Consider the following 9968-nt stretch of genomic DNA (forward strand, 5'->3'; position numbering starts at 1 on the left):
ACTATCCAAAATAACCCTGTACACAGCAAATTCCAACAAAGGCCACACAGGGCCAACAGAACAACATATACATGTGCGAGCCGACAAGGCTGCCATTACGAATGGGTACGCCCCAAACATAAGTCATAGACATAAAACGCATCAACAACTACAAACAGACCCACACCGATGTCCACAGACCTCTAAGAGTAATGATCGTATTATGTGGCGGGACAGGGCCCCGCCATACCCAAATAAACACCTACGAATACAACATAAGGGAGTTATACCACAAGCTAGCTCCGGAACAAAGGAGCAGTCCAAAATAGCTGAAATAGTGTCCTAAGCTGGCGGATCTCCGAAACGAGCGTCTGTACCTGCGGGCATGAACGCAGCCCCCCGAAGAAAGGGGGTCAGTACGGAATATGTACTGAGCATGTAAAGCATGAAATGTAGTAATAGACTCATAAGGAGACAAAGTATGTAGGACCCAATGCAGCAATCAGAAATTCATAAAACTTGCCTTTGGACATATTTCATCTGTATCATTCTCATATCAATATCGTTATAGAGTTTTGTAATCAAAGTTGCAAAATCATTCTGTATATAACATATATAACGTGTCCTGGCCCTTTAATGAGGGACTCGGTAATTAAAATCATAGCATCATAAACATAAACATAGACGTGTCCCGGCCCTTTAATAAGGGACTCGGTAATAGGGAATATGCCCTCCTGGCCACCATCTCCATATCATCATGTCATCATATCATCATATACATATATATATAACGTGTCCCGGCCCTCTAGTGAGGGACTCGGTGATTAATATAGTAAATATGCGCACGAGAACGTGTCCTGGCCCGGGACTTAGTGAAGGATATAGCGGTAAGCACGAGCAGAATAAATAGCAACCACATATATGCAATTCATCTTTTTGAGACTCAGTGGATAAGCAACTAACCAGCTCTAAAGTGTAAAAATAATATTCATATTCATTTCATCTTAAGTCTCATACAAACTATTACAAGAAACGTTTCAGATTTCATATACGTATATCGCTTCAACATGGTATAGCTTTTGAAAGTCAAGTATGTCTCTAGTTGTGCAATTCTTTAAGTATAGGAACTTTCATGCATTATTCATTAGTCAATCATATTGTAGGCACATGACAATAACCTTAATGAAATATAGAATCATAAGTCATACATGAAACTAGAGAATAGAATCTACCCCAAGGTTCATATCGTTTCACACTTACGTCTAGGGCATGCCAAAAGAAGAAGGAATAGGCTTTACATACCTTTTGCGTTTAGTTGTATTCTAACTTGTACTTGCTGCCCAAAAACACTTATCCTATATCAAGATGTGAAGAACTACAATTAGTCTACAAGGGCATTCAATACATATTGTGACACTCACAATTCCTTTCTAACAATTAAACGACGTTTCGTTCGCATTCAAACCAACTAGCGTTACAAGCTAACATTGCTAATCGTTCTTTCATATATTAATCAAGACTTGTTTAAACATGACTTAGGGAACTTGGGCAGTCCATACACCATTCAAAACTGTTTCATACACATGGCTAAACAACACACATAGCATTTCCATTCTCACTTAGCAATTTTCCAGTTTTAACTTGCAACAACAACAACACATTTAATGACATTACTTTCATGATTTTTGGAACTGTTTTAGCATCATTTCCATTCTTATAACAGCCCACCATCATTTCAGTTTCAGCTTGAATCAATGCACTTTACTTTCACTAAACGTTTGCAACAAGAATCAACATTCAACACACACAAATTCACTTCTAACATCAAAACTGTCCACAGTTTTGGACTGCCTATACACTTCATCATAATTCATTTCTTTAACACCTCAATTCACATATTCAACATGCATACAATACACCACAATGTCCATAACAACAACAATCCAAATGTGACACAAAACAGTCCCTAAATCTCCCCTAAAACAGTCCCTTTTTACACGGCTACAACACCCTTCCCACAATTTCGTGATTTTCATCCGTTTATCCAACTACAATACATTCAATCCATTTCCAATACATGTTCAAGAAGATAAAGCATGACTTCATTAGAACCTTCAACTCACGGCTCATTTTCATTTCAAGAAAAAAAAACAGTCCCATATCCAACATACAACATCACAACCAAACTTCTACAAATCTTTGTTCATTTGCCTATGTTGATACATATTCAATTCATCAACAATACATGCAAAATGAAATCAATCATGACTTCACCTCACTCACGGCTAACTCTTTACTTCAACTACAACAACAATCCAACAACAACATGCATGAACTATACATTCAAATCGTCATACAACACATGAAAAAAATTATCAACTCTTACCTTGTAACTACACTTCAATCGGCTAGCCTTCACTTTCACTTCTTGGATTTTTTTTTTAACACTTGTTCTTGCTATATCAATGGATGCTACACGTTAATATACCTTCAATGGAGTTAAATTGCTTGAGAAACTGAAATTTTTGGATCAATTTTTCTTCACCATTTTCGGCTAGCTCTAGCCGTGAGTCTCTCTTTCTCTCTCTAAGTGTTCTACACTTTGGAATGTTGTAATGAGTTGTGAAAGTGTGGAGTGGACAGATTTTTTTTTGTCTCTTTGTCCCCTCCATGCCTTGGACATGTGGATCACACTAATTTTGGGTCAAGATTCCTTGACCAAGGCATTGAAATGCACGGCCAAGCATGGCCTAAAAGTGGGCTTTTTTTTTTTTCTTTTTTTGTTTTGTCTTCCCAATCCCACTTATTAATCCAAGTGTGATTAGTTTAATCCCAATTTTCCATTAACACTTCCATGCCAAACGAAAATTGTAGACAAATTGTGATTCGAAACGAAACCGGAAGTTAAAATTTCTACTTCGTATCTTAAGATAGTCTTGTCTTTAACTTGTCACTTTTAGTTTAAAACGTCCCAATGTATGAAAATATAGGATGTAACACCTAAGTTAAGTAATTCTCTAGAGCCACCCACCATATACATTTATACATTATTTTGGGCTAAGCTAAAAAAGACTATTTCAATATTTCAATTATGGCCCTCCATGGATTCACCTATATAAGCCGTGGCTAAAGTTGCAAAAATAAGAGCTTAAATAGCACTTGTAAATAATCCAAGGAGCATGACAGGTATAGGAACTACTAAAGGTACTAAAGAAACAAGAACAACAACTATTAATTCATCAGCTAAGATATTCCCCAAAGAGTCCATTAGTTCACGAATCATGACAAAAAATTTATCTATCTAAATAGAAATCAAAATTGAATTATAGGAAAGAAAGAATAAAAAGAAAAAAAGAAAAAAACAAGACATCCTCCTTGTTGCTTTTGCAATTAGATTCTTTTCTTTCTATTTCGATGTAGGCCCATTTTTCCCCGATTTTACGAGTAAATTGAACGAGGATTCCGGTTTTTCATTTCCTGAAGTAAAAATGGGGTTCTTATTGTCCCCCAAGTTCGCTTTAGTAGTCTAGAATTTTTCACCTTTTTTTTTTGTCGTGATAATTGATATAGATGCAAAGATGTTAGATGAGTTATTCATTTGAAGTCATCCTGCACCGCGCTTTCTCAAGTTTTTGTCAGGACTGTTTGACTCTAAGATTCTAGTGACTATAAGTTGGGTGATAAAGAAGCCTAATAATGCTTTCACTGTAATCAAGAGCAAAAGAAGTGTAATTTTTTTGCTAATTCACCTTCTCTTCTAGTTGTGACGGAAAAGCAGAGAAGCAATGTTTAGTGTGGAAGAACAAATAGAGGGGAGGGGTAAAATGGGTTAAGGCTGTTGAGATAGCATGCCACGTGGCATCCACATCATCAAATGCTAGTGCCACGTAGGATTAGATGTACACCTTAGACAACTTTAACTGAGTAAGGGTATATTCGAACCAATAGTATAACGGCAGGGGTATATTTAGACCTAAAGTATAACGAAGGGTATATTTGACCCTTTTCCAATAGTACAGCGGTATATTTGGCCCTTTTCCGTTTTATTTATCTACACACGAAAATGGACGTTCTCCGTTTTAACACCCTAAACTCACGTGATTTTAACCACTTTCGTCCTGAATTTACGGGTACAACGACCTTTACCGTCGTTCGATCCACCACCAACAACAACAACATATCCAGTATATTTCCACAAGTAGGGTCTCTAAAAACAAAAAGGACGGGGTTAAAACGTGCTACGGTTTCTAAACCAGTGGCGGTTTTAACCGTTGCAGAACCGGTGCATATTTCACCTTTAGAGACACCTTTGTTTGTTTCGGATCGTACTGCATTGCCACGTAGTACATTGGAGTTCGTTACAATGCGAGCCAGGATGTTTGTTACCGAATTTTCCACGTGGTAATACTGGTTATAAGTACCTCAGGGAAATATTGACGTCAAAAGTGTATGAGGTAGCTGATGAGACTCCTTTGCAACGTGCACATAAGGTCTTGGAGAGGTTAGAAGTAAATGTTTGGCTCAAACGAGAAGATCTTCAGCCGGTATGTCACTCAGATTTTATATTTGCAGCATTATAGAATGTTTGTTGAAGTTTTAAATTTTGATGTTAATTTGCAGTTTCTGGACAATTCTCAATACATGAGCTAGTTTTTGGGGTTGAATTGGACCTAAGGTCCATTTTCTTATCATGATATTAGAATTTATATCACTTTCATATTATATTATTCACGCTCCAGATGTACAGTCCTAGTGTGTGGGAATTTTAGAGTCAATCCTCACGGACCTCACTCATGAGCTAATTTTTGGGTTAAGTTAGGCCCCAGGTCCATTTTCTTGTCACTCTTTGCTGTTAATTTGCAGTTTTTGTTCTTTTTCTTTGTGTGGATTTCTTTGGTCTGTCTATGTCCATTAATTGCCGTGCGTGGGCTTATCATCCACTACTGTTGGGCTTGTTACTCTTTCCTTGCTGAAGGTTTATTGAGATTGTGCCCTAGTTGTTGAGGTCGTGTAAATGGAATTAATCTAGCACTGAACCTTGAAAACCACGAGTTTTTTGTTCACAAGATTGTTTTCTTGATCAAATTAATCGGCCTCCAAAAACAAAGAAATCCCAAAGCTGAATAAGGAAACTCAAGACAAAGCATGTCTTTAGATTTTTCAAGAATGTGCAAAGGAAAGACAACATTTGTACCTTAATGATACTATAAAGTTATTTTGAAAGAGATTTATTGTCAAAAGAAGGGTACTTCTCATAGTTGGTTATTTCACTTATTCTGTTTTCATTTTTCAAATGTCTGAAGTAGCTCTGAGTCTCTTTGTTCTTACTGTATTTCACGGTCTAAGAGTGATCTGTCAGGATTCTTCCTTTCTTTCAAGCAACTGGTGTTGGACAAATTGATTCAAGAGCCAATCTTGAGAAGTTGGTGATTGGTTTGAGGGTTGAAAGTTGGGGAATTAGTCCAGGACTATGATTGATTTTATTGCGAGCTACCTTTATTGAGCTACAACTAGATGGCTGCAGAGATATGCCAGAAACATTAGAAACTCCAATAAGCTTCTACTTATACCTTTTACCTTTAGGAAACCATGTAGAAATGGTGGAGTTTGGCTTACTCTTGAGCTAAGGCTAGGTGATCAAGTTGTTTGCATCTTGGTTATTGAAGTATTATTTTTTGTTACAATAAACATTTTCTTAAGATCTACTATTTTATAATTTTGATAGAATGATTCTAAACTATTCGAGGACCATCTCCTTCCATTATGATTATGCTTCAGAAACTTGACATATAAAGAATCTTAGAAGTCACTTTTGTGACAGGATTGTTTGTAGAACTTTGCTTGTTAGAAAATTCTCTTATGTATTATGTCTCTTTTTTGCTCAAGACAATTTCCATGGATCTGAGCCAGTCTACCAACACTTGCAGAAAAATGACTTTGCACTTAAGTCTTTTGACATTGGTGTACTCTTGTCACAATTTATGTGGGGCTTTTTTTCTATTGGGGTTAGATGAGTTTAATTACTGGGTGAATAAAAAACAAAAAAAAAACAGACGACGGTTTTATGCTCTCATAAATCTACTTAATTTTGGATTCAGAAAAAGAATTTATTTGCTATTCATGTTGTGTTTTCATGGATTATCTGCTCTTGGGTTCTATGACACCGTGAGCCTGCCTGGTTTCTATTCAACTCATCTTTAAATTTCTGTTTCCTAGATTAATGGGAGCAAGATCCTAAGTCTGTATACTTTCAGGAGTTATCTAATTCTGTGTCTTTTTCTCTCCCCTAAACTACAAGTCGTTGGGCTTTGATCTACTCTTGTTACAATCTGGGATGATTTGGGGTCAGATGAGATTATTTACTTTGGAAAAGGAAAAAGGAAAACTGACTGTTGCGTCCTTTGATAACTCTGATTGAATTTGGATTCAGAACATGAATTTATTTGCTATCCATGTTGATTTTTTCACTGATTATTTGCTCGAGTTTATGATTACGTGAGCTTCCTAGTTTCGTATTCAGTTCATCTTTAAATTTCTGTATCCTCGACCAAGGGGAGTAAGTTATTAACTCTGTGCAGTCTGCATTTATCTAATTTTGTGTCTTCTTCTGTATTGGAGTAGTCTTGGTAACATTGTTATACACTCATGTTGGCAGGTCTGCTCATTCAAGGTCAGAGGATCTTACAATATGATGCAAAAACTACCTAAGGAGCAGTTAGAAAAGGGGGTTATATGCTCATCAGCTGGAAATCATGCACAAGGTGTTGCATTAGCTGCCAAGAAAGTTGGTTGCTATGCTGTGATTGTGATGCCTGTTACTACACCAGAAATTAAAGTTAGGATTGTTGATTAACTCTTTTGGTTTTTACAGCTTCCATTTGAAATCATCCTGTTGTTTTAATTCCAAGATTATCCATTTTTTTAAGTCATATTCTTTTCCACTGAGCAGTGGAAATCAGTTGATAGATTGGGTGCTACTGTTGTTCGTGTGGGGGACACATATGAAGAAGCTCAAGCATATGCCTTAGCTCAGGGCAAAGCAGAAGGCCCTGCATTCATCCCTCCTTTTGATCACCCAGATATCATAATAGGGCAAGGTACGGTTGGAATGGAGATTAATAGCCAATTCAAAGATAACATACATGCAATATTTGTGCCTATTGGTGGAGAAGGTCTTGTAGCTGGCATTGCCGCCTATATGAAGAAAGTTGCCCCTGATGTAAAGATTATTGGTGTTGAGCCAGTGGATTCAAATTCATTGGCGTTAGCATTACACCATGGGCAAAGAGTAATGCTGGAACAAGTTGGAGGTTTTGCAGATGCAGTAGCTATTAAAATGGTTGGTGAAGACAGTTTCCGTCTCTGCAGGGAATTAATAGATGGGGTGGTCCTAGTTAATCGTGATGCTATATCTGCATCGATAAAGATTAGCCAGCACTAATATATCTTCAAATGTGGAATAAAATAAGTACATTTACCCGCTGATTTTTTACCTTTTATACTGTGGAGTCCCAAATTATTACTACTAGTAGGATGCTCTCTCACCTTGAACCCCATGATGTTTGCTAGTTGCTGTGTATTTTGTACCTGATTTACTGAAAACACGAAGAACTTTTTTGTGTGCCTCACACAACTGACACTAGTTGTGTGAGGCTTCTTTTTGTGTGGTGGACTCAAATCTTACAGTTTTGGGTCCACTAACTTGTGTGACAAAAGAAGCCTCACCCTAGTATCAGTTGTATGGGGCACAAAATAAAGAATTTCGTCTTTAATATAGTAACATCTTTTATGTTGTAGGTCTATAATCACTGTCAATGAGATAGCTCTTTGTTACGTGAGCCTGAAATCTTTTGCTGTTACAGTTGATTTCTCTATTGAATAGGACATGTTTGAAGAGAAAAGAAGCATACTGGAGCCTGCAGGGGCACTTGCCCTTGCTGGAGCTGAAGCTTACTGCAAGCACTATGGCCTAAAGAATGAAAACATAGTAGCAATAACTAGTGGGGCCAACATGAACTTCGACAGACTTAGATTAGTAACTGAACTCGCGGATGTTGGTAGACAGCGGGAAGCTGTTTCGCTACTTATATGCCCGAAGAGCCAGGCAGCTTCAAGAAGTTCTATGAGATGGTAGGACACTTAAAGCACTTAATATGCAGTTTTGCTTACTGGTGCTTTTCGGACTAACAGATTGACCATACTCCTTTTACTACAGGTGGGACAGATGAGTTTTACTGAATTGAAGTCCAGATATAATTCTGGGGAAGAAAAAGTTAGAGTACTTTACAGGTATCGTCTACATGATATTTTAAAGAAAATTGTTCTCATGTTGAAATAGATTTTGTTAACTGTCATTTTGTCATAGATGTTTACAACAGACCGTTCGCCCCAGTTATTTGCCTCTCTGATATGTCTATTATAACCTAAATAAAACCAGCCTTATATTCATTATTTATGTCCTTTTTTCTTCTGGCAGAGTTGGTGTCCACACTAAATTGGAACTTGAAGAAATGGTGGACAGGATGGAATCATCACAACTGCATACCATTAATTTTACAGATAATGAATTGGTTAAAGATCATCTAAGGCACCTGGTAATGAATTTTACATTAATGTTTCAAATCTCTCTTTATCATGTGGCTCAAATTCTTAGACCAAGACAGTAAATACTTGTGTTTGTCTCGTGATTAATTATTCTATGATTTGTTTGAAATTTTTTACTACTATTCTAAGATCCTTATTATAGATTATGCTAATAAATTATTGATTTTTCTGTCTCTTGAGATTCTAAATTCTTAGAGAGTAAATTTGCAGGGAGAAATGAGTTCTCAAGTTCCTTTCTTAAGAAATGAGATATTGACTTTCGTTGTTCTACTTGTTTACTGGATGATGTTGTGTTCGTTGGGTAGTGATGGCTCGTACTCTTTCTCTCTCCTACGATTTTTTGCAGATGGGCAGCAGATCAAATGTTCACAATGAGCTTCTCTGTCGATTCACTTTTCCCGAGAGGCCTGGTGCTTTGATGAAGTTTTTAGATGCTTTCAGCCCACGTTGGAATATAAATTTGTTACATTACTGTGCACAGGTACCTTTTAGGAATCCCATTCTTCTACTTCCATTTTTAATTTTTTGGATCAATCATTTGGTCTTTCTGCTATTATTTTTGAGTAATTCTTTTTCTCTTTTTCCCTATCTGCCTGGAAGGGAGAAACTGGTGCAAATGTGTTAGTCGGAATCCAAGTTCCACACAGTGAGGTCGATGAGTTCCAGGGACGAGCTGACAGTCTTGGTTATGGATACGTAGTAGAGACTCTCACTGTGGTTGATCAAAGTGTTTGCTCAGGCCTTGAATGAAATTTTGGTCCTTAACAAAGTAACTTTGTCAAAGCTTTGGACTAAAGCAAGATTATGCTTCAGCTTTATTCAAAATAAAAGTAGTCATAGTCGTTATACATAAATATGGAGTTTGATAAGTAGACATATCCATTGACAAGTCACTTGCTTCATGCTTCCCCTGAAAGCTGAACTCTTAGTCACTTGCTGAATTGTGCTTGGACAACAGAAATCTTAGGCTTTGTCCAACAATGTAAAGCTCTTGCTTGTTACTGGTTTTTGCTTTTGGAGGCTTTGGTTTTATGTTCCCCTCTCATGTAATTCTCTGCTTTGATAATAAACAATGTAGGGGTCTATGCCAAACCCACCACCACTGGAGGTGAAAGTTTGGGTGGATGGATTAAATAAAAATTAAGATAAGTAGATATATCAATTGACAAGAAGTCTATGAGTTTGTCAGTGTTGTTTCAAGGTGTGAATGTTTAGATTAACTTGAAAGGTGCATGTTTTTGCTTGATCTACGGCATTTTAATTTTTTAAGTTGACATGTCTTGTTCTGATCCAAGGGTTATCTTCAAAAAATTATCCTTCCAATAAGAATTTGATCTAGTGCTTTAAAAGACATTTTGGGGCGAGGCATAGTAAAAACCCACCTG

The 9968-nt window shown here is 37.0% G+C and overlaps 1 long non-coding RNA gene and 1 pseudogene across 1 annotated transcript; one reads left to right on the forward strand and one right to left on the reverse strand.

Moving 5' to 3' along the window:
• On the reverse strand, positions 1–2980 carry LOC132605427 (uncharacterized). The gene is made up of 3 exons (XR_009569181.1): positions 2366–2980; positions 1282–1334; positions 1–356 (listed from the first exon to the last, which is right to left on the reverse strand). It is a non-coding gene; the product is annotated as an uncharacterized LOC132605427 (long non-coding RNA).
• Positions 2981–3920: 940 nt separating this feature from the next.
• On the forward strand, positions 3921–9755 carry LOC132605428 (threonine dehydratase 1 biosynthetic, chloroplastic-like; annotated as a pseudogene).
• The last annotated feature ends 213 nt before the right edge of the window (positions 9756–9968 follow it).

Source organism: Lycium barbarum, chromosome 8 (genome assembly GCF_019175385.1).
Source record: "Lycium barbarum isolate Lr01 chromosome 8, ASM1917538v2, whole genome shotgun sequence".
NCBI classification, from domain to species: Eukaryota; Viridiplantae; Streptophyta; class Magnoliopsida; order Solanales; family Solanaceae; genus Lycium; species Lycium barbarum.